The sequence below is a fragment of the Canis lupus genome, chromosome 12 (genome assembly GCF_003254725.2).
Source record: "Canis lupus dingo isolate Sandy chromosome 12, ASM325472v2, whole genome shotgun sequence".
Taxonomy (NCBI): Eukaryota; Metazoa; Chordata; class Mammalia; order Carnivora; family Canidae; genus Canis; species Canis lupus.
In genome coordinates, this window is record NC_064254.1 from 26,503,376 (window position 1) to 26,528,070 (window position 24,695).

General features: G+C 35.5%; 1 pseudogene; it reads left to right on the top strand.

Annotated features, from left to right (window-relative positions):
- LOC125752300 (elongation factor 1-alpha 1-like) overlaps window positions 1–24,695 on the top strand; it is a 758,580-nt pseudogene that overhangs the window by 2,360 nt on the left and 731,525 nt on the right.

Sequence of the window (24,695 nt, forward strand, 5' to 3'; positions counted from 1 at the left end):
ACACGGCACTTTCTGCAAATGACAGATATTCTAAGCACAACATCTCCAAAGAAACAAGAGTTTTAAATGATACACTGGACCAGATGGATTTCACAGATATTTACAGAATTTTACATCCAAACGCAAATGAATACACATTCTTCTCAAGTGCACATGGAACTTTCTCCAGAATAGACCACATACTGGGTCACGAATCAGGCCTCAACTGATACCAAAAGATTCGGATTGTCCCCTGCATATTTTCAGACCACAATAAAGCAATCAATGTGATAGATCATGTCAACAAGAGAAAAAACAAGAACTATATTATCCTCTCAATAGATGCAGAGAAAGCATTTCACAAAACACAGCATCCATTCCTGATTAAAACTCTTCAAAGTGTAGGGATAGAGGGAACATTCCTCAATATCTTAAGCCATTTATGAAAAGCCCACAGAGAATATCATTCTCAGTGGGGAAACACTGGGAGCCTTTCCCCTAAGATCAGGAACAGGACAGGGATGTCCACTCTCACCACTGCTATTCAACATAGTATTAGAAGTCCTAGTCTCAGCAATCAGGCAACAAAAAGAAATAAAAGGCATTCAAATTGGCAAAGAAGAAGTCAAACTCTCCCTCTTTGCAGATGACATGATACTGTACAGAGAAAACCCAAAAGACTCCACCCCAAGATTGCTAGAACTCATACAGCAATTCGGCAATGTGGCAGGATACAAAATTAATGCCCAGAAATCAATGGCATTTCTATACACTAACAATGAGACCGAAGAAAGAGAACTTAAGGAGTCAATCCCATTTACAATTGCACCCAAAAGCATAAGATACCTAGGGATAAACCTAACCAAAGAGGTAAAGAATCTATACCCTAAAAATTACAGAACACTTCTGAAAGAAATTGAGGATGACACAAAGAGATGGAAAAATATTCCATGCTCATGGATTGGAGGAATTAATACTGTGAAAATGTCAATGCTACCCAGGGCAATTTACATGTTCAATGCAATCCCTATCAAAATACCATGGATTTTCTTCACAGAATTGGAACAAATTATTTTAAGATTTGTGTGGAATCAGAAAAGACCCCAAATAGCCAGGGGAATATTGAAAAAGAAAACTAGAGTGGCGGTGGGGGGGGGGGGAGCATCACAATGCCAGATTTCAAGTTGTACTACAAAGCTGTGATCATCAAGACAGTGTGGTACTGGCACAAAAACAGACACATAGATCAATGGAACAGAATAGAGAATCCAGAAATGGGTCCTTAACTCTATGGTCAACTAATATTTGACAAAGGAGGAAAGACTATCCACTGGAAAAAGGACAGTCTCTTCAATAAATGGTGCTGGGAAAATTGGACATCCACATGCAGAAGAATGAAACTAGACCATTCTCTTACACCATACACAAAGATAAACTCAAAATGGATGAAAGATCTAAATGTGAGGCAAGAATCCATCAAAATCCTAGAGGAGAACACAGGCAGCACCCTTTTTGAACTTGGCCAGAGCAACTTCTTGCAAGACACATCTATGAAGGCAAGGGAAACAAGAGAAAAAGTGAATTATTGGGACCTGATCAAGATAAAAAGCTTCTGCACATCAAAAGAAACAGTCAAGAAAACTCAAAGACAACCTACAGAATGGGAGAAGATATTTGCAAATGACATATCAGATAAAGGGCTAGTTTCCAAGATCTATAAAGAGCTTATTAAACTCAACAGCAAAGAAACAAACAATCCAATCATGAAATGGGCAAAAGACATGAACAGAAATTTCACAGAGGAAGACATAGACATGGCTAATAATCACATGAGAAAATGCTCTGCCTCACTTGCCATCAGCGAAATACAAATCAGAACCACAATGAGATACCACCTTACACCGGTGAGAATGGGGAAAATTAACAAGACAGGAAACCACAAATGTTGGAGAGGATGTGGAGAAAGGGGAACTTTCTTGCACTGTTGGTGGGAATGTGAACTGGGGCAGCCACTCTGGAAAACTGTATGGAGATTCCTCAAAGAGTTAAAAATAGATCTGCCCTATGACCCAGCAATTGCACTGCTGGGGATTTACCCCAAAGATACAGATGCAGTGAAACGGCAGGACACCTGCACCCCGATGTTCATAGCAGCAATGTCCACAATAGCCAAACTGTGGAAGGAGCCTCGGTGTCCATTGAAAGATGAATGGATAAAGAAGATGTGGTTTATGTATACAATGGAATATTACTCAGCCATTAGAAATGACAAATACCCACCATTTGCTTCAACGTGGATAGAACTGGAGGGTATTATGCTGAGTGAAGAAAGTCAATCGAAGGACAAACATATATGGTCTCATTCATTTGGGTAATATAAAAAATAATAGTGAAAGGGAATGAAGGGGAAAGGAGAGAAAATGAGTGGGAAATATCAGAGAGGGTGACAGGACATGAGAGACTCCTAACTCTGGGAAATGAACAAGGGGAGGTGGAAGGGGAGTTGGGCAGGGGGTTGAGGTGACTGGATGACAGGCATTGAGGGGGGACTTGACAGGATGAGCACTGGGTGTTATGCTATATGTTGGCAAATCGAACTCCAATAAAAAAAAAAAAAGTATGAGGATACACTACAAATTTCTTTTCTCTGATTCTGACCTAAATATTGTATCTGGCATGCAGATAACATTTTTTTTTGAGAACTTGAAGTATGTTAGTCACTCCAACAACTTTCTATACTTCTGCACCACTAATTTCCACTCCAGAAAATAATTGGCAGACAGTTAGGAGAGTGGTATAGTAAATCAGTGCTTCCCAAACATAAAGTCAGTGCTCAAAAGGTAAGTGCCAAATAAATGAATGATTGTATTTATTATCATTATAGTGAAGCACTCTTAGTGTAAAAATAGGAAGAAATATTCCCCAAGCAGTATGAAACCATTAGAATTGCATTCAGCTTAAAATATAAGAAAATCTAACTTATAGTGGTTTTGTTAAATAGAAGTTTTCTTATAAAGGAAAAAATTCAGGAGTCATTTTCCAGTACCCCTTATGCCAGAGACCAGGCTTTCAGTAGCTTTTCAATCTGCCATCTCAGTATGTGACTTTCATTTCTAATGCTTTGGGGTAACACTCATCCTGACATGGCTATACATTGCCTCCATACATTGCATCTTCGTTCAAGAATGGACAAAAGACGGGATTAGTCCCATGTGACCCTTTTATTTGGGAGACAGAAACTTTCCCAGAAAGCCTTGCAACAGACTTGCCATTAAATTTCATTGGCCAGGGATGCCTGGATGGCTCAGTGGTTGAGCGTCTGCCTTCCGATCGGGTCTTGATCCCTGGATCTGGGATGGAGTCTTGCATCTGGCTCCTTGCAGGGAGTCTGCTTTTCCCTCTGCCTATGTCTCTGCCATTATCTCTCTGTGTGTCTCTCATAAATAAATAAATAAATAAATAAATAAATAAATAAATAAAATCTTAAAAAAAAATGTCATTGGCCAGAACTGGGTATAGGTGAGCATCAGATTTTATAGATATAAATATAAGGCATACAGTTACATTTGAATTTCAGGTAAACTATGACTAATTTTTACTCTAAATATGTCCAGTTCAGTATTTGGGACATAAAAGTTAATCATTGTTCATCTGAGAGTAATATTTAACTGGATATCCTGCAGTCCATATGGCAGTCCTAACTGCATCACACACCTACCCTACTACAAGGGAAGTTGGGAAATCAAAGAATACAATCATGACTATCTTTAACCAATTATAATATATCATTTAGGCCTGAGCACATTGCCTGTCAGAGAAAAAAAAAAAGCAGATTCTTTATTTTTACAAGAAAAAAAAAAAGAGAAAGAGAAAGCAATTAAATGTGGCTGATATAGGCTGCTGAAATGTATTCCAGTTCTAAGAATTGAAATAGTATAGAGGGTGATTTGCAGAGGACTGGGAATCAGATATTTTAATCTGCTATCCAAATACAGATCAACATACAGCCAAGTGGACTATACTTAAAACAAAAATAAAGAAATCCAATAACCTACATTTTGGTCTATGAAAGAAAATACAGAATTATGTGTTTTGTTTCATTTTGTTTTTTTTTTCAAAATAAAAATATAAATAAATATTTAACTGATATTGAAGAAGGTGATATTTTCCTCCAAATTAAATCAATAGAAAAAGTTACGAGGTCCCAGAGCAATAGGTTTAACAAAAAGCATATGAAACTTTAATAGATTAAAAAACACTTGCACCCCAATGTCTACAGCAGCAATGTCTACAATAGCCAAACTGTGGAAGGAGCCTCCGTGTCCATCATAAGATGAATGGACAAAGAACATGTGGTCTATGTATACAATGGAATATTACTTAGCCATTAGAAATGACAAATACCCATCTTTTGCTTCGACGTGGATGGACCTGGAGGGTATTATCCTGAGTAAAATAAGTCAATCGGAAAAGGACAAACATTATATGTTCTCATTCATTTGGGGAATATAAATAATAGTGAAAGGGAATAGAGGGGAAAGGAGAGAAATTAGTGGGAAATATCAGAGAAGGTGTCAGAACATGAGAGACACCTAACTCTGGGAAGCGAACAAGGGGTAGTGGAAAGGGAGGTAGGCGGGGGGTGGGGGTGACTGGGTGACGGGCACTGAGGGGGGCACTTGACAGGATGAGCACTGGGTGATATGCTATATGTTGGCAAATTGAACTCCAATAAAAAAATAAAACAAAATAAAACAAAACAAAACAATAATGAAAATAGAAAGATAAACTGGGAAACATTCTCAACAAATAAAACAGGGAAAAGGTTAATATGCCTATTATAAAAGAATTTCTATAAGTCAATAATTTTTTTAAAGACTTTATTTGAGACAGAATGAGAGAGAGAGAGAGAGAGAGAGAGAGCAAGCACAAGCAGAAGGGAGGGGCAGAGGGAGATGGAAAAGCAGATTCCCTGCTATGCAGGGAGCCTGACATGACCTGGGGCTGATCCCAGGACCCTGGGATCATGACCTGAGGCAAAAGCAGGATCTTAACCAATTGAGCCACCTAACGTGCCTCTCTACAAGTTAATAATTAAAAATATCACTAATAACCTAGAAAATGTAAGCAAAAGACATGAACCAATGAATCATGGAAGAAAATATATATCACTAATAATGTGCTTAGAAAAAAAAATCCAACAAATTGGTAGTAAAAAAGCCCCCAAAATCAGGTGAATAAAATGTAATTTTTACCTATCATATTTTCAATCTTATGATAGCAAAGCATTTTCTTAGATGAGCAGCCTTGTACACTAATGGTAGAGGCAAAGACTGATGCTGAACTCCTGGAAAACAATTTGAAATATATATGAAACAATTAAAATGTATGCCCATTGAATAGGCAATTCTGAGTTCAGAAATCATTTCTTAGAAATAATCATTTTGTAGATAAATAATCATTTTGTAGATAAATAATTCTGTAAAAACTTTGTCTCTTAATTTGAAACAATATGAAAACATTTAAGATGGAAATAAAAATTGTGTTACGCATTTACTTGATATTCTGGAAAAGACAAAGCTATAGGCTTAAAAAACAGATTAGTGGCTGCCAAGGATGAGGGGTAGAAAGAGAGTCTGAGCACAGAAAAGTAGGAAGAGGGAATTCTTTGGGGGTGTTGGAATTGTTCTGTATTCTTTTGGTGATGGTAGTTACCAAAATCCATGCATGTGTTAAAACTCAGAACCATATATCACAAGAAGTAAAAGGAGGACGGAAAGGAAGAAGGAGAGGAGAAGGTGGAGGAGGGACAGGGGGAGGAGAAGAATGAGTTTACTGTGTGTATATTTTAAAAAGCATTGTCACTAACATGCATAATATACATGTTAATGCATAAATGTTAATGCATCTGTTATGCATTAATGCATAATGCATCTAATGTTAAAAATTTTGAAAAAATATTTAAAAACCACTTACTTCTTAGTACTGCCTGCTCAAGATAGCATGAATAGCTAGTAACAGCTAGATAAATTTTAAAAAGCCTTTACTCTATATTTGTGTATCTTTATAGGTGAAATACATATTTGGATTATACTGTATTTTGCTTTATCATTTATAAGATAAGCATTTTTCTATATAATTATATATTTTATATGCACATTGTGGAATAACTAAACATCTGTCACTTAATTTAGTTAATTGTTTTTATATACTTAGTAATATGGTGAATAAATATGATCTGTGTATTTATGTATATACAATAAATATGCATATATGTGTAAAGCTATTTTAATCAGAGAGATATATAAATATTTTTTAACAAAAGGCATTACAGGATTCTTGGAGAAAAGTTGCCATGGTGATCTTTGTGTCCGTTTTAAACAGAGTTTTAGATTCTTGTTATATTTCTTCTTCACACCTGTTAAGATGCTGCCAGGACAGCCTGTCTGGCATGATATGCTGCACTTTCTCTTCTTTTGCTATGAACAACAAATGTAATGATTGCAGCAAAATGGTCATCTTTAATACCTTTTTCCTACTCAGTGGATTTTGAAATAATGAATCATTAGGAAGATTTGTCTTTGAACCTTATCAAAATATAGGATCTGATAGTTCTAATATTTGCATATATGATATACTTTTAGAAAATCAAACTGTGATATATTTGTAAATTTCTCATGCTGCAAAAATTGTAAAGACATAGAAGAATCACTATGCTGTTAGAAGAGGCAGATTTTTGAAATGTATAGTACATTTCATTATAATACTAAAATAAGAAAGACTAGGGAATCAGTGGATTATATTTACACAAAACCCAAAAGCAAAGTTTGTTTAATTCGAAGTGGAGCTCACATTAGAAAATTGAGATAACTCATCTCCATGCATGTATGCATGAGTATCTCAGGCAGTAACACAGATGTCAGAGAAAGATTATACTTCCACAACACCTTGTCCTACCTGTCTTCCAAGATGTAGTTCAAGATCAATTGACCATGTTATAATGCACAAGTGGGAAGAGGGTACATCAGAAGCGGATATTATTGGAATCTCCAGTTTAAGTTCCATGACATTCCAAAAGTCTATATAGCCTGGTTATGAAGAACTATATAGTTCTTCAGGCAGGCAGAAGAAACAAGATAACTCTCACTGAGTATAAAATATTAAGCAATGAGACAGTCACTAGACAGCTATATGGCAACTACCAGGGCCACCACCTACTATTGGAGCTGTTAGTTTGCCTTGCCACACTTCAATGGATCTGACTAGTAAGGAAACAATGTCCCAAATGATTTCAGACAATTTATTACTTTCAAAAAGCACCAGCATGGTCCATGTGTTGCCAGCTTCTGTATCCCAAGACCCACAGGAAGATACTAACCCGGAAGAAGGCAGCATGGGTGGTAGTTTGCTCTGACATTGAAGAGTCAACTCTAAACACAAAGCCAAGAGGTTTTAAAAATCTGTAGTCATGCTGTAGAGGAAGATAAGGTAGAAATTCCTGTCTGTGTGCAACTGAAACTACGGAGATGGAATAGAAACAACTTGTGGCAGTTCCTTCACAATAGGGAGGTGAATAAGAAATGGCCTCATGGCATCTCCTCACCAAACTCCTTTTCTTTCCCTATTCCAGAAAAATCACAGGGCATTTCACAAAGACTTGGGAGTAGACTCTAGTCAATCCTTGCCTACATAATCTATGTGGACTTGTGAAAGTTACCAGTACACCAACGTGGAACTATTCCCCTACATAGAATGATTCCTGGGATATTAGGTACTGAAAGTACAACTACAAATAGCTGTAAGAACCTTGTTTGTTTGTTTGTTTTTAACATCAAAGATATGAGCATGCACTAAACTCGGGAGTTTTTAAACATGATACTGGTATGTCTTGACATACCAGAAAGCAACACATGGAAAAATTAATTTGCAAAAAACAACATATGTTTTTTTTTTTCAAAAAAAATTTTTTTTCATTTATTTATGATAGTCACACACAGAGAGAGAGAGAGGCAGAGACATAGGCAGAGGGAGAAACAGGCTCCATGCATCGGGAGCCTGATGTGGGATTCGATCCGGGGTCTCCAGGATCGCGCCCTGGGCCAAAAGCAGGCGCTAAACCGCTGCGCCACCCAGGGATCCCCAACATATGGTTTTTAATCAAATTAATGTAGGCTCTGAGCTGTGATGTATTAACCAGGCTCCATTGGCCCTACCCACAATTAATTTGCAAATCAATTAATAGGCTAATCTATTTTTTGTCACACATCCCCTACTAATGAACACACTATACCTCCCTTAGGTGCAGCCCAGCCTCTCAGACTATATAAAAGTTCTTGTTTACATACCAGACATCTGATCTCTGCTTGAATACTTACAAATCATGACCTCATAGAAGACTTCCTTATATTGCTAAACGATTTTCATGATCAAGAATGATTTTCCCCTTAGTTTGTGACCAACCCTACAACTTTCAACTTACCTTTAATTTTAAAGCTCATTTTTTGTTTTTCTTTTTGTTTTTGCCCTACTGGCAAACATGGGATAACTATGCTACCTTTTCTACAAGTTTGTTCTCAACAACTAAGACACACTTTCACTTTCTTAGTGTTAATTCTTACAAATGTTGGCGGTTAGAGAAAAGACTATTCCAACTTTGATACCTTCCTCCAGTATGGAAATATAATTCAGTGCTGCGACCTTCAAAAATTAAGCCCTGAGCAACATTAGGGAATCAAAATAGGTAAAGAAATGGACATCTTTAAAATCTATGATATTGCAGCTATGGAAAGCAGCCAGCAAAATAACATTTTAGTGATAAGTATTTGCCAGGGGATATAGTATCCTTTTTTCCTACATTGAGGGCTGATTTTGCCTCTTCTCTTTTCTTAGAATTGTCTACTTAAATTTATATCATGAACCTCTGAATCCATCTATTTAGTCAACATATATTTATTGAGCACATTGTAAATTTCTACCTTTGTGAAATGTGCATTATGTAGGAGACAATCAACAACTAATAGGGATAATTTTAAAGAGTCAGAACTGTAATGAAGAAAATGAAATAGGTGATGTGACAGAGAATGAATGGAGAGTTTCCACAGAGGTTTTCTGTGTGTGGAGCCAGTTTTTCAACATCAGTAGAATATCAGTAACTGAATATCTTCATGGGAAAGATCAACAAAGATGAAGATACTTTTATACAATACAATTTTATATTTAAAGTTATTAATTCAATTTATCCAAGATTCACTTTAGGAAATACTGTAGGTCTATTAAATATAAAAAATCTTATTTATTATTATTTATTATTTATTTATTTATAATAAATTTATTTTTTATTGGTGTTCAATTTGTCAACATACAGAATAACACCCAGTGCTCATCCCGTCAAGTGCCCCTTTCAGTGCCCGCCACCCAGTCACCCCCACCCTCCACCCTCCTCCCCTTCCACCACCCCTAGCTCGTTTCCCAGAGTTAGGAATCTTATGGGAAAAACTAATTCTATCTATTGGATCAAAATATAAAGTTAGGGATATCTAGGTGGCTCAGTGGTTGAGCTTCTGCCTTTGGCTCAGGTCGTGATCCCTGGTCCTGAGATGGAGTCCTGTGTCCTGCATGAAATAAAATCTAAAACAAGAAAAAAAAATAAAGCTATTTAAATTTGTATGCTTTTATTTTATTTTTATTTATTTTTGTTTTTTAAAGATTTTATTTACTTATTCATGAGAGAGAGAGAGGCAGAGACATAGGCAGAGGGAGAAGCAGGCTCCCTCCGGGGAGCCCGATGCTGGGACTCCATCCTGGAACTCCAGGATCACATCCTGAGCCAAAAGCAGACACTTAACCACTGAGCCACCCAGGTGTCCAGAATCTGTATGCTTTTAATGTACGGTGAAATTGCCTTCATTTTATAATCTTATGAGCTGATACTGACCTTTCCTTTTTCTTTAACCTTGAAGATTTATACAGATTTTTCTAGATTCAGTTCAAATCCGATCTTGCCAGGAAAATCTTTCCTGTTCTTCCAGTTCCATTTAAACCTCAAGCTTCCTCCCTCTGAAGATTCCTTTTGCCTGACTAGACTATGAGCTCCAAGAGGGCAGCAGTCTGCCAAGGATAAATGAAAACACAAATCAGTGACTCTGGGAGGTAACATGCCTCCCATGTTACCATAGGTGGAATAGTACTGGAAGTAACTGCATGTGGGACAAATGACTTTTACTTCCAGTTAAAGATTTAAGTTGCAACTCAAAAAAATACATGTTGCTTATCTACATAAGAAATACGTTTTAAAATTTAATCTAGGAATAGGTTTGCTTTTCCCAAAGATCTGAATTTTTTTCCTTCTCATAGATAATGAAAACTATGTAGCTAACAACACTGCTCTTTTTGCTTTGACATTTTGGGATATCAAACACAAATCTATGTCTCAATTATAACAACCATTTTGGACCTTATGTCTGCGTATCTGTGTTCTCTTTTCCCCTTGGTCTGTTCCTTCTATTCTAATTTATATTTTCTCAATCCTGATATTTTATTTATGTTTCACTATTTTGTTGGTTCTGTATTTATAAGCCATTCTAAATCCTTTGTGGATTAACTCAGGATATAAGTAAGCTACTTACTTAATACTGTTCTGAGTGCGTTACCTGTACCATCTCTACACTGCATGGATTCTCAGAAAAAATAAACTTTTTTCTCTCAGCTTTTAAAGTTCTATTTTTTCTCTTAAATGTCTCTCCAAAAAATAGTAAGCTTGTTTCAAGAACATTTGTGTGTAATTTCATTTATGAAAAATGCACTTGAATTTTAGATATTACTAAATTTCATTCTCTTATTTGTAAATAATTTTTAATAATCAAGGCTATTTTAGGGATACTCAGTGGCTCAGTTGGTTAAGCATCCTGGGATCAAGACCTATGGCAAGTTCCCTGCTCAATGAGGAGTCAGCTTCTCCCTCTGCCCCTCCCTTCCCCTACCCTCACTTGTGCACTCTTTCTCTCTCACACTCTCTCTTTGTGTGAAAACAATAAATAAAATATTTTTTAAAAAATCAAAGCTGTTTTAAATGTTAGTATGAATCTTTCTTTCAAAGGTCTGCTACTTTCATCTCATTTTCATTTTAACTTTCAGCTTCACATTTATGACTTAGATTTCTGGGTATATGACTATGGATTTGCTCATCATCTATGTATATCATTCTTACCCAATAACTTTCAGGAAATGGTTTGGCCCTAATGAAATCATTTAAAACAAAACACTTACAGAGGGATACTGGGTGGCTCAGTGGTTGAACGTCTGCCTTTAGCTCAGGTCGTGATCCCAGGTCCTGGGATTGAGTCCTGCATTGGACTCCCTGAAGGGAGGCCTGCTCCTCCCTATGCCTGTGTCTCTGCCTCTCTCTGTGTGTCTCTCATGAATAAATAAAATATAAAAAAAACTTATAAAAAATGAATAATGGCCTAGAAGCTATTGATAAGTTTGTCTACATAAATTTTAAACACTTTATGGGAAAATATAATTAAAGAATTTTTAAACACAAAGGAAGTTGTAGAAAAATTAGTTCACATAGTTAACTAAAGAATTTTTAAAAAGATTTTGTTTATTTATTCATAGGGACACACACACACACAGAGGCAGAGACACAGGCAGAGAGACACAGGCAGAGAGAGAAGCAGGCTCCATAAAGGAAGCCTGGCTTGGGACTGGATCTTGGGTCTCCAGGATCGCACCCCAGGCTGCAGGCGGCGCTAAACCGCTGCGCCACCGGGGCTGCCCTAAAGAAGAATTTCTTTAATGTACAAACAGCTCTTGCAAATTACCAAGAAAAAGACTAATAACTCACAAGACAAATGGTTAAAATACATAACATCGAGCTCACCAAAAAATAAATTTAAATGTAGAAAGATGTGTAACAAAAAAAATTAACTTTATTTTTTAAATTGAAATATAGTTGATATACAATGTACATAAGTTTCAGGTGTAAAACATAGTAATTGGACTATATATTATGCTATGCTCACCACAAATGTATCTTCCATCTGTCACCATACAATGCTATGACAGTACCATTGACTATACTCTCTATATGGTACCATTCATTCCCATGACTTATTCATTCTATAACTGGTAGCCTATACCTCCCACTTCCCTACACCCATTTTGTCTTTCCCCTTCCTCTCAACCTCACTGTCAATCACCAGTTTGTTCTCTGTATTTATGGGTCTGCTTCTGCTTTATTGTTTGTTTTTTCATTTATTTTAAGATTTCACATATAAATGAAATAATATAGCATTAGTCTTTTTCAGTCTGACTTATTTCACTTAGCATAGTACTTCTAGATCCATCCGTGTTGTCATATTAGGTAAGGGGGTCAAGAAAGAACTCTGAGGAGGTGACGACATTTGAAGCAGTGCACAAGTCATACGATAACAAGGGGGAGAGTGTAGTGGCACATTCACATATACAAAGCTGCCATTAAAAAGTAAGGAGATAAATCTTAGTGGACTTAACAAATGGATTATATTAGCTTTCTGTTTAAGAAATTGTTAATAATTAATAAATGTTACAGAATTATATGTATTATACAATCCTGTTTGTTTAGATGAATTTGTGCAAGTGTATTTGTGTTTCTGTGGAATGTGTATACATACACATGTCTATCCATTGAAAATTTTTAAAATATACAACTCCCCCTCCCCCATAAACAGTGAATGTACTTCAAAGGAGTAGGACTTGGATATCAGGGGGCTTTTAAGTTTCATCTTATAGCCATACATTTCATAGACACTTTCATCATAAGTTTTATTTTTAATAGCAATTTCAAAGTTAGAATAAACAAAATATATATAAGAAGTGAATAATGGAACTAGGAAGGAACAATTTTTTTTTTAAAAAAGATTTTATTTATTTGAGAGCGAGAGCACAAAAGAGAGGGAGGGGCAAAAGGAGAGGGAGAAGCAGACACCCTACTGAGCAGGGAGCCTAGCATAAACTTGATCCAGGACCCTAGGATCATCACCTGAGCTGAAGGACAGAGGAGAGGCTAAACCAACTGAGCAACCCAGGCACCCCTAGGAAGGAACAATTTGAAAGCAGCTCTTTCTGAATCACATTAGTTTTTCAGGTCTTTCTTAATCCTGGTTTTATTACTTAATGAAATTATTATCAGCCTGTTTATTTGTCCGTTTACACTTAGATGAATATATTCTTAAAATCATACTGATAAATTTCTCCATTTATTTTATGAAGTAATATTACATTTTTGTTCCAAATAGCATATCTTTATTGCTTAAGAATTCAGGCTTGCTATAAATATAATATTAATTTGGTAAATGTATTACTTTAATGAATTATAACACCAAACTTGAGAAATAATTAGTTATTTTAATCAACTATTAATTATTTGTGTCTTGTTCAGAAAGGGGCCATCAGAAAGATCTTTCTTCAGAATTTGATATCTTAAAACTTTTTTAATATAAACACATTACCTTTTGCAAAGTACCTCTACATCTATTTCAATCTAGATGTCACTTCCTAGGTGAGTCTATATTCTCCTCTATAACAGCATATCTTGACTCTGTCATTGCCCTTGCTCTATTTTTATAATTTATATTGATTGCATTATTTGTCAGGCTTCCCTATAATTTTCTGAGCCCCTAGAAGAAAACTGATATATCTCTCTCAAAATGAAAACAAGCCCTAAAGTGATTGTTTCTTTAAAACAAAGGCTAGTTGAGCCTAAAGAAAGAAAAAAAAAAAAAGACACAAAAACAGGTATAATCCCACAATGAAAAAAAATTACTGCTATTTTTTCCTGCACATTCTTTTTATCTCTTACACAATTACAGATTATATGTACACAAAAATAATTTCTAAGATATTACATTGTATTTACTCTTTCATATCCTGTATTTTCTTCTAATATTAGAATTTCAGGGTAGTTTTCATTTTTTTTCTGAAGAAAATGGCTATGTTAGATAAAATAAAAAAGATAAACATTAAGAGTAAAGAGAAAACACATGTGGCAATCATTAAGAGTGGTCTTTCTTCCATTCAGTATTTTGTATTTTCTGCATGCTACCACCCATCCTCACAATCCAATCCATCCACCTCTTCTCCACAGCTTTGGTCGGCTCTGGGGTCTCATCTGATGTGCATAAGCTGAGATCTACTTCACTTCTATTCATTCATGCAACATCATAAGACCCCAGCTGTCTCTTTTCCAGGACACAATAAAAATTGGGCTTATCAACATTATGGTTATTTAAGCCATGCACAAAACAGTATTTGATACCATTGTTCTGCAGCTTGAATAAAATCCTAGGGGGGGAAAATCCTTCTTTGGCTTTTCTTGGGCTTGAAAATAGCAGGCAATGTTGTTCCTTTCACATGCTTACCAGATTCCTGTCTGATTAGTAAAACTGTGGCTAAAAATCAATTTTGATCCAATAATAAGAGTTGGATTAAATTAGAAAGTCATAGGGTAATTGGGGGTTGAAATAGTATGCTCAAGTACTTGGGCTGTTTTAAGAAGAGCCTGGACCATTTTTCCAAATAAGAGATCTCTTTAGCCCTCTCCTCAAAGAGCTGATGTAGCATGGACAGATGCGTTAGCTTTGCTGATACCAAACATCCATTGGCATCTGATGACTTAAGAGACCAAAGGAGGAAGATCATACTCCTGGGGACCCTCTGCCTGTCAGGGTTCACTTCATGTCTTTCCATAGTTAACTGTACCATCATGTTGTGCCCTTCTGGTAGAAACAATAAAGTAACTTTGAATATGTGTTTGTTCCTCATCATTAGATAAAATCTAAAAGCAAAGAAACCTGTAAATGGTTCCCGCTTACAAATCCAATTTATGCAAGTGCCAACCTCTGATTTAGAATAGTAGCTTGAGTGCCTCTTCATGCAGAAATTTGCAATTGGAAAGGACATACACAGCATCAAATAATGGAACAATGTATTCTTACTGCACCCCATCATTAGAGAGGATGAATAGATTTAAAAGGTGGTAAGGGAATAGAGCAATATGCTGTACCACCTGGAATGCTCAGGGAGAGAGAAAAGTCAACAGGTATTTTGGACACCTGAACAACTCAGAAGAATTGAAACTAATCCCTGTAATATAGTAGGCTTCTCTAATCAGCAGGGTTGCATTTGACCCAAAGATCAAAGGTTTGCATTTGACCAGGTTGTCAAGGTGAGGGGATCACAAAGAGGGACTAAACAATTTTGAGTGTTCATATTGTGGTTAAAGCACACATTTTCCCAAATGAGAAGCTCTGCTTTACATTGCACAGCTGAACAAGAACAGAGCTCATATATACATTTTTCAGTTGGGCTATCCTATCTCTGAAATATGAACTTTTGTTGAAGTAACTGCTCGTGTATCCTCTTTCTCTTGCTTTTTGACTCTACTAGTCTTCATTAAAAATAAATATTCAAAGCAGGTGTTTTGGCATCATCCTCATTGATTATCAAGACTAGTAATAAAAAATTTTCCAGGAAAAGTTCTTTCTGGTAAGTAATTTAAAAGTGCATACCTATAATTAATATTTGCTTCTTCCCGTGTACTTATCCCAAAATGAATGACTTATGTCATTCACCTACATTTACTTCTGCAGATCTCACAGTGACCTTATAGAACAGATACTTCAACCTAAACTTATTGATTCATAAGGTCCTCTTTCTGGAATAATGTGCAATTTAAAGTGCTTTTCAGAATTTTAGAAGCACTACATTCCACATCTCTACCCCAAATTCTTCTGTACCTTGCCTTACCAACTTGGCTAGTACAGGTTCAGCTTTTTAGAGGCTACTGCATTACTTCTACGTGTTGCTATACAACTTTTACAGATTAAAAAGGGATAGTGACTTCATTTAAAATAAGGAGATGCGTTTCAATAAGGCTGGCAGTGTTATGGCAAAAGTGGGATTGACCTTTTATCTCTTTGAAATCCTGTTCTGATGAGGTCTGCTATCTCAGAAACATTGTAATAGCAGGAAATTTTTAAATGGTGAGGAAAATGCTTAAAGTGTAGATATTTTTCATTTTCCTGTTTTTGTTAATTTTTATCTGTCCATCTATATTTATATGCTCTATTTCCTTCTTAAACTAAGTCTCTCTGGGGTGCTTGGGTGGCTCAGTCAGTTAAGCATCTCCTTTCAGCTCAGGTTATGATCTCAGGGTCCTGGGATCAAGCCCCCACTCAGGCTTCCTGCTTGGCAGGAGAGCCTGCTTCTCCCTCTCTCTCTCTACTCCTCCCCAATTCCCAACTCAGCGAAACCACACTCTCTCTTTCTCTCTCTCTCTCTCTCATAAATAAATAACGTCTTTAAAATATATACATCTTTCCTTTGGATGAAATACGTTGTTTTCATTTGAAAGCCAGTATGTTTTAATGAAATTAATATATCTGAATAACATATTTAGATACTATGTTTAGAATGTAGTCTGGCTTCTGCTTGATTCAGTTCTAGAACAACCCAAAGGCTCAATGACAATGAAGAAAGCTTTCTCTACCTCAAGTAAAATTGCTCTTGGATGAATAAAGGTGTCCTGGGAAAATTTGTGATATATGTCTTAGATTTATGATACATGTCTTCTTTTAAACTTATTTTCCCCTCTTTGACATTCTTTTCTTCTTTGGAGACATGTTATTCTCATCCTGTCCTCTTTGAGGAAATTTTCCACCCAGGAATCACTACCAACTTCCTGTCTGGAAATGCATTCATTGAATTCCTTGTTTATGCAGAGATCTTTCCTTTTTTCAAGAAAGGCTGCCATTGATAAGATAAAGTTGAACCCAAAAGAGAGAAAATCATTTTAAAATAGCAGGCACTGGGATGCCTGGACATACTAATATTTGGTGATAGGAAGTCCTTCTATTTAACCTACAAATCCATACCAATTACTCAAATTTATTTTGAAGGCTACATCTTTGTTAAAGCACACACATTTCCCAAATATTAGATTTGCTTAAGATTACAGAGCTAGCTAATGAGAGGCCTGATTTTTTCCTTTGATTAGACCATACTACTTTCTGAACATGAAATTTTATTGAAATCATTACTCTTTTATATCTAATTGTAATCATTTTGTTATTCCTTTCTAACTATTTATCTACAGATCTTCATTAAAAATAAATATCCAAGCCAAGTGCTTTGACATCATATGTATTTTTGTTATTATAAATTGTTTGTTAATCGTTTATGTATGTTTTCTTATTTTGTCTGCCTATTACACTGCTGAATGGATAGCGCTAAACCTAGGTTTCAAATATATGAGGAATAATAAAGATTTTCATTTCAGAGTTAATATTTTTACTATAAAATTGTTAATTGTTTTAAACAAGAATTCTAACCTTTCCCAGAAAGCATCCTTAGTTAAAGAATATTTATTTACAACCACAATACTTTTAATATGATTACCTTAGAGAACACTAACATTCATGAATGCCTCATGCACTAATTGTTTTATGTCAAGCTTTTATTGTATGTTGATATTAATCTATGAATATAATTTAAACTTGGTGATGTGCTTCTCTAGGGTAGTAAGTTATGTTATAATGAAAGTCTTACCATAATAAATTTTTTCCAACAATAGCTTTTTAAAAATCAATTCATTATTTTTTAGTATGTATTGGTTTTGGGTTTTACATGAAAAGAGATTTCTAATTTGCATACTAGTTAAATATGAAGTTAAGTTGTGCTATCCCTATTAGTTCTCTAAGTTTAGGTTTGTTCTTGTTTTGTTTTCTTTGGTTTTCAGACCTATCACATCTCTCTAGTCTTTGCTGAATTCATCTAGACAATTATTACCTAGAGTATCATTATTTTCCAGGGTAAATTATTTAGCAGTGTGAGACTTAATGTGTTCTGGAAATGAGGACTGAGTCTCAATAAACTCAGAAGTTCAGAGTAATTTGTCAAAGTTCAGAAGGAAAAAATCTCATTGAGACATAGGAAATTAGCAAGGAGGGCTCCAGTAAACCTTGCTATTCTCTTTAGTACTGCAAGTCAGTAAGAATTTAGAGGGAAGAAAATAAGACCTACTGACTAGAGCACTTTTTCCTTAGGATCTTTCTGTCAAATTAGAGAGTGGGGTTTGTTACTATTTTTCTGAGTGTGTCATCAGATTATAATAAAAGTGGCCAATGCTTTCAATTTTACCATTTGGAAGTAAACAGGAAAGAAAGTAAACAGGGAAGGAAGTAAACATTACTTTTAAGAAATACTCAACCTAAAAAACTACCATCCTGGCATTAGAACAGGGGACTGAATTCTCAACTAAGCCTTGCCTCTACCAAGTTTGTTACTTTTTGTAAATAAATTGATTACTCTAATCTTCAATATATTTTTCTTTAAAATGAAGGAAACAGACTAGGTGATATCTCTAATTTTTTAAAATAAGGAGCTGGATTTGTATGTATATAAAGACATAGACTTTTTTAGACTAATTATATATATTTTAAAAATCTCTAGAAACTGTGCACAAAGGCCAGGTGGGAAGGAGGTCTTCAGACGTGGATGGGCTTCATGCCAGCTGAGGCAGGATTATGGTTGCAGCAGGAAACGTCTCCTGTGAGGAGAGTAAAATCATTGCTTTACAGAAGCAGCTGTGGTGGCCCCAAGGAAGAAAAATCTAGTTCCCCAAATGAAAGTCAGCACAGGCTGAATATGCAGTGTGTGCTTCCTAGACGAGTGCATCTGAGGCTTTGTCAGGCTACATATTATGATCACCCAGGGAGTTCTAAAGGACAGTGGTGCCCAGGCCACACTCTAGAACCAGGAAATCAGTCTCTCAGGATGGCACGCAAGCAGCAGTGGTTTTTAGGTGCCTGTCAGGTGATAACCAGTGATCTCACACACCGCTGGCAAATTCACTTTCATTTTAATTATTTACTCAATCCAGTGGTTAGTGGGAAAAGATAATAGCGGTAGCTTTATCAAGAATGATTCTGACATCATTCTGTTCAGCACAAAGAAGAGCTGTGGTGTGCCAGAGAAGGCCATCACTGGCAGATGAGACTGAGTGAGGACATGCTACCACATATTTGCCATCCCTGCATTAGGCTTTTTGTTTTTGTTTGTTTTTATTGTTTGGTTCATGGGTTATTTTTTTTCCTGCATACAGGTTTTCAAAACAACAAGCAATGTCTGCTCATAGAGAGTGTTTTTAATTCCTTCCACAAGTTCCGTAAGTTCCTTAGAACCTGCTTTCTTTGACCCCTTATGAATAATTTGGCCTTCCTTCTAGATAGTTAAGCCCAGGTTGCATAGGTTTTACCTCTGGAAAACTCCCAGGAAGGGCCAAATATTTGAGAATGCATAGAAAAAATAAAAAGCCACAGTAAACAATAAAAAGAATTCTCAGTTTTATAGTGCTTCGTAGACATTGGTACATTGATTCTCATGAAACACTTTAAAAATAAGAGGTATACTCATTGTGAAAAGCTAAAAATCACTGCTCATAATATAAGTGACTTTTACAGGCATGATAAAAATCACCTTCCTTTCTGTGTTCAAACTTGCATCATGCATGTATCTTTCCAGTGCTAGAACTAACAAAAGTATTTGAACTTGCTACTTTTCTTGCTTCGATTTTATTTCCTCTTTATAATTTCAAAATTATTTTTTTAGGAAAATGAAAAAAAATAGCCTAACCTGTTGCCTCCACTTCTTTACTATTGAGTCCTTTAGACTCTTGCAGCCGACCTTTAACTACTACATTATGTAGATTATCAATTTAGGACTTCTGTATACAGATGATAGGGTGATATCAGATTATAAAATCTTCCTTCCCCAATGCTTGATAACATGCAAAATTTTTAAATTTAAGGCAAAAATTCACCAGTATCAAACAAAAAGAGAAAAGAATTTTGACTTCAGGGTGTAAACCTCAAAGGTGACAGCAAAGAAAAGAACTGATAAATTGTGGAGTAACACTATTCCTAAGTATCCCTAATCCAACCTCAGAAGCTGTACTCTAAATAAACAAAATGGTCATAGTTCTTACATAGATCTTCATGTTTGCAAGTAATTAGGTTTATGAATATTATTTTTTTCTCCTTCTTGACTCGGGAATGAGGATTAGAAAAAGTGGAAAGCCACAGGATGATTGAGTGAAAATAGAAATAGTTGCCATAGAGAGTCTGGCTAAATGGTAGAAATGAAATATGGTATCTGACTCTCACTGACAGAAATAGAGCCTCTAGGATCTGTTGGTAAATTAGGGGAGCCATCAGAATTTATTTATCTCCTCATGATAAGTGACTACATTCACCACCAGGTCAAGAATAGTCTGGCATAGAACAATTAAAAAGAATCTCAGATAAGAGTACAGAATTAATTCCAGCTGAATTTTCTCCTTATCTGGACAAAGCTGCCTAAATTCAACATGAATACGATGTAAAGAAGAGGCATAGTGGCCATTGCAAAACCTGCTACTGTAAGAAGAAAGCAAATTAAAGTAAAAGAACATGACACATAAATGAAAGATGAAGTACTCATCTAGAGGAAGAAACTTAAAGATGAAAATTTCTCTGGAATACTTTATTTTTTAGAAAACTCAATGAAATAAAAGCTCAAAGACCATTGATAAAACAACATAACAAGGTAATTCTACATTTGATTTCTTCCCAGAAGTTCAGATTCACAAAGCCAGTTGTCAAACTTGCAACTCCAAATGGATGCATATTAAACATTTCAGGATTAACCAGATCAAAACAGAATTTTTTAATTCTAAATATGTTTGCCTTTCAGTCTTCCTAATTATAATAAAGGTCACCACCAACCACATATTTACTCAAGCCAAAAATATACTTATTCCTTCTTTCCATCATCCCTCACAACCAATTCATCAGCAAATCTTATGTAGACAGAAAATCAATAAGGAAACAGTGGCTTTGATCTACTTTTTAGAATAGATGGTTTGAACGGATATATACAGAACATTCCATCCCTAAACAGCAGAATACATATTCTTTTCAACAGCACATGGAGTTTCCTTCAGGAGGATCATATATGTTAGGCCACAAAACAAGCCTCAGTAAATTTAGGATTGAAATCATATCAAGTATCTTTTCCAGCCAAATGGTATGAAACTAAAAATCGGGATGCCTGGGTGGCTCAATAGTTGAGCATCTGCCTTTGGCTCAGGGCATGATCCTGGAGTCGCAGGATGGAGTCCTGCATCCAGTTTCCTGCATGGAGCCTGCTTCTTCCTCTGCCTGTGTCTCTGCCTCTCTCTCTCTCTCTCTCTCTCTCTGTGTGTGTGTCTCATGAATAAATAAGTAAAATAAAAATAAAATCTAAAGAAAAAGAAACTAAAAGTCAATTATGAAAAAAAACTGGAAAAAACAAATACGTGGAGGCTAAACAGTGTGCTACTAAACAAATAATGGGTCAATGAAGAAATCAGAGAGGAAATTAAAAAAATACATAGAGACAAATCTTATTCTGAGTTATCACACACACAAAAAAAAAACTGGAAATGAAATCCAACAAACTTCAACTTTTGAAAGATTTTCCTAACTGAATAAATAGGTTTCAACAAGCATTAGTCAGTAGGAAAAACCATGCTGAAAGAGAAACTAACAAAACTAGACAAATAGAAAAAAAGTAAGGAATGAAAAGAATTGTTGAAAGTCAGGGAATAGGTGTAAAAAAACAAAAATTATGTCCAAAACAAATTACAAAGTGTATGTGCGAGGCTTAACTCAAGTGATCATTTAATAAGGATCATTGAGAAAGGCAGAAAATCGAGTAAGAGAATGAAATAGATTAAAGAAGAATTATTGAAACAAGAAATTGTAAGAATCATGAGACTGCTCATATTTACTTCTATGTGAATACATTTAAAACTTGATTGAAGTAGATAACTTTCAATGGAAATACAGATTATCAAAATTCATCCCATTATATAAAGTCTAAACAGACCAACTTTCATATATGAAATACAGATAATAATTAAATAATTTACCCTTTTCCTTCTAAGAGCAACTGACCCAGATATTTTTTACAAAGTCTATTAAACCCTAAAGACCAAATAGTCCTAATGCTTTATAAATTGTTTCAGGGAATTGTAATGCATTAAGTTCCCTAATTATTTTTATGAATTCTATATGAATAAACCTGGTAGATACAGAAACATATTTGTGAATATTAATGCAAAAATACTAGATAAAATGTTAGAAATCTAAGATCATACTAAGAAAATAATACAACTCATTAGGTGTAATTTATTCTAGTAATGAAAATTTGGTTGAATATTAAGAGATCATTTAATATAATAAACTATGGTATGTGGCAAAGAAAATTTTCCCTTATGCTAAAGCTAATCCAGACCAAGACCCTAACTTTCTTTAAATCTATGAAGGCTAAGAATGGTGAAGAAGCTACAGAAGAAATGTTTGAAGCTACTAGAGGTTGGTTCATGAGGTTTGAGAGGAAAAAAATCTCCCTAATATTATAGTACAAGATGAAGTAGTAGCAAGTGCAGTTTTTGAAACTGCTATAGGTTACCTTCAGACCTAGCCAAGATAATTCATGAAGGTGTCCACACTGAACCACAGATTTTCAATGTGGATGAAACAGTCATCTACTGCAAGGAGATTCCAACTAGGATTTTCATAGCTAGAGAAGAAAAGTCAATGCTTGCTTTCAAGTTCAAAGGAAAGATTGACAGGGTGCATTAAGGACTAATGCAACTGGTTACTCTAAGTTGGAACAATGCTCACTTACTAATCTGAAAATTCCTAGGGCCCTTAGGAATTACTCTAAATCTACTTTGCATGTGCTTTTTAAATGGATTGACAAAGCCTGGATGACAGCACATCTGTTTACAACATAGTTTACTGAATATGTTAAGCCCACTGTTGAGAACTACTACTCAGAAAAAAAAAGATTCCTATATTTCAGAATATGACTGCTCATTGACAATGCATCTGGTCACCCAAGAGCTCTGATGGAGATGCATTACAAGATTAATGTTGTTTTCATGCCTCCTAACACAACATTCTGTAGCCCATGGATCAAGAAGTAATTTCAACTTTCAAGTATTCTTATGTAAGAAATTCATTTCAAAAGTTTATAGCTGAGGAGCTGCTTCATATGGATGAACAAAGTGGTTTCCTGAGATGGAATCTACTCCTCGAGATGACAACAAAGAGTTTAGAATAAAACATAAATTAGTTGATAAAGCAGTGGCAGGCTTCAAGAGGATTGACTCCAATTTTGAAAGAAGTTCTGTAGGTATAATGTTATCTCAAACATGCTACAGAGAAACTGTGAGAGGAAGAGTCAATCAATGTGGCAGACTTCATTGTTGTCTTATTTTTAGAAATCGCCATAGCCATCTGAAACTTCAACAACCATCATTCTGATCAGTCAGTAGACATCAGCATGGAGGCAAGATCCTCCACCAGCAAAAAGATCACTCACTGAAAGCTCAGATGATGATTAGCAATTTGGAGCAGTAAAATGTCTTTAAATTGAGGTATGTATATTTTTAAACACATATTGCACACTTGATAGACTATAATGTAAGCATAACTTTTATATGCATTGGGAAACCAAAAAAATCATTAGGCACATTTTATTGTAATACTCACTTGGCAAACTGAATCTGCAATATCTTTGAAGTTTGCCTAAATTCCCCAAAAGTGTATAACTCAAGAAAGAAATTCCCCAAAAGTGTATAACTCAAATATAGATATTTAAAGAAAACAAAGTAATTTCTAACGCTAGAATTTCTAAAGCTAGAGTAAATTCTGATTTCTTATCACACTTAGAAATGCCTCCAAATATTTATCATTATTTATAGAGCTATATGTGATCTGGCCTCTATTATCTCTGAGCTCACCTAATACCTACCTTCTTGCAGCTTGTTCCACTGCCTGCCCCTTCACCCTCTATCTCTTTACCCTATTGTGTTTACTTCTTTTTTATTTTTTTTTATTTTATTTTTTTTTTAATTTATTTATGATAGTCACAGAGAGAGAGAGAGAGAGAGGCAGAGGGAGAAGCAGGCTCCATGCACCGGGAGCCTGATGTGGGATTCGATCCTGGGTCTCCAGGATCGCGCCCTGGGCCAAAGGCAGGCGCCAAACCGCTGCGCCACCCAGGGATCCCACTTCTTTTGTATTTAATCACACTTAATCTACCTCAGATAAACTCAAATTAGGAGCCACTCATAAAATGCAAACTTTAAGAAAGCCTATTGTTGTCTCCCTCAGTTCTTTTTCCATCTCTGACTAATACGTTGCCTGGCACATTCTAAGTACTGAATAACTATTTTCATATTTGAAAATGAGTGTTTGGCACTCATGACTTCAACCAGTAAATTCAAGGGGTTTTTTTCTTTTCTTTCTTTTTTCCTTTTCTCTTTTTAAACTAATACATGATATGACATTTAATTTTGGATCACTTCTAGCTTCATTAATTTCTACTCATACTTGACTTTTGTGCCACCATCTGCCTTCTTTTCTTCTTACCTCTCCTACTCCTTTCTCTTTTTCATGCCTTTGACTTGACCTGATCTCCACTTAAATGTTTTCTACAGAATTCTATTGGGCTAGCATGGCAGATCATAAGGGCAAATGCCTAAATTTGGAAATATAATAAATGGCCAGAAGCCCCCAAAACTTGCAGTGTGACATGTTCACCTTTGTTAAAAAAAAAAATCCTATCTGCCTTCATGTCTGAGCTGT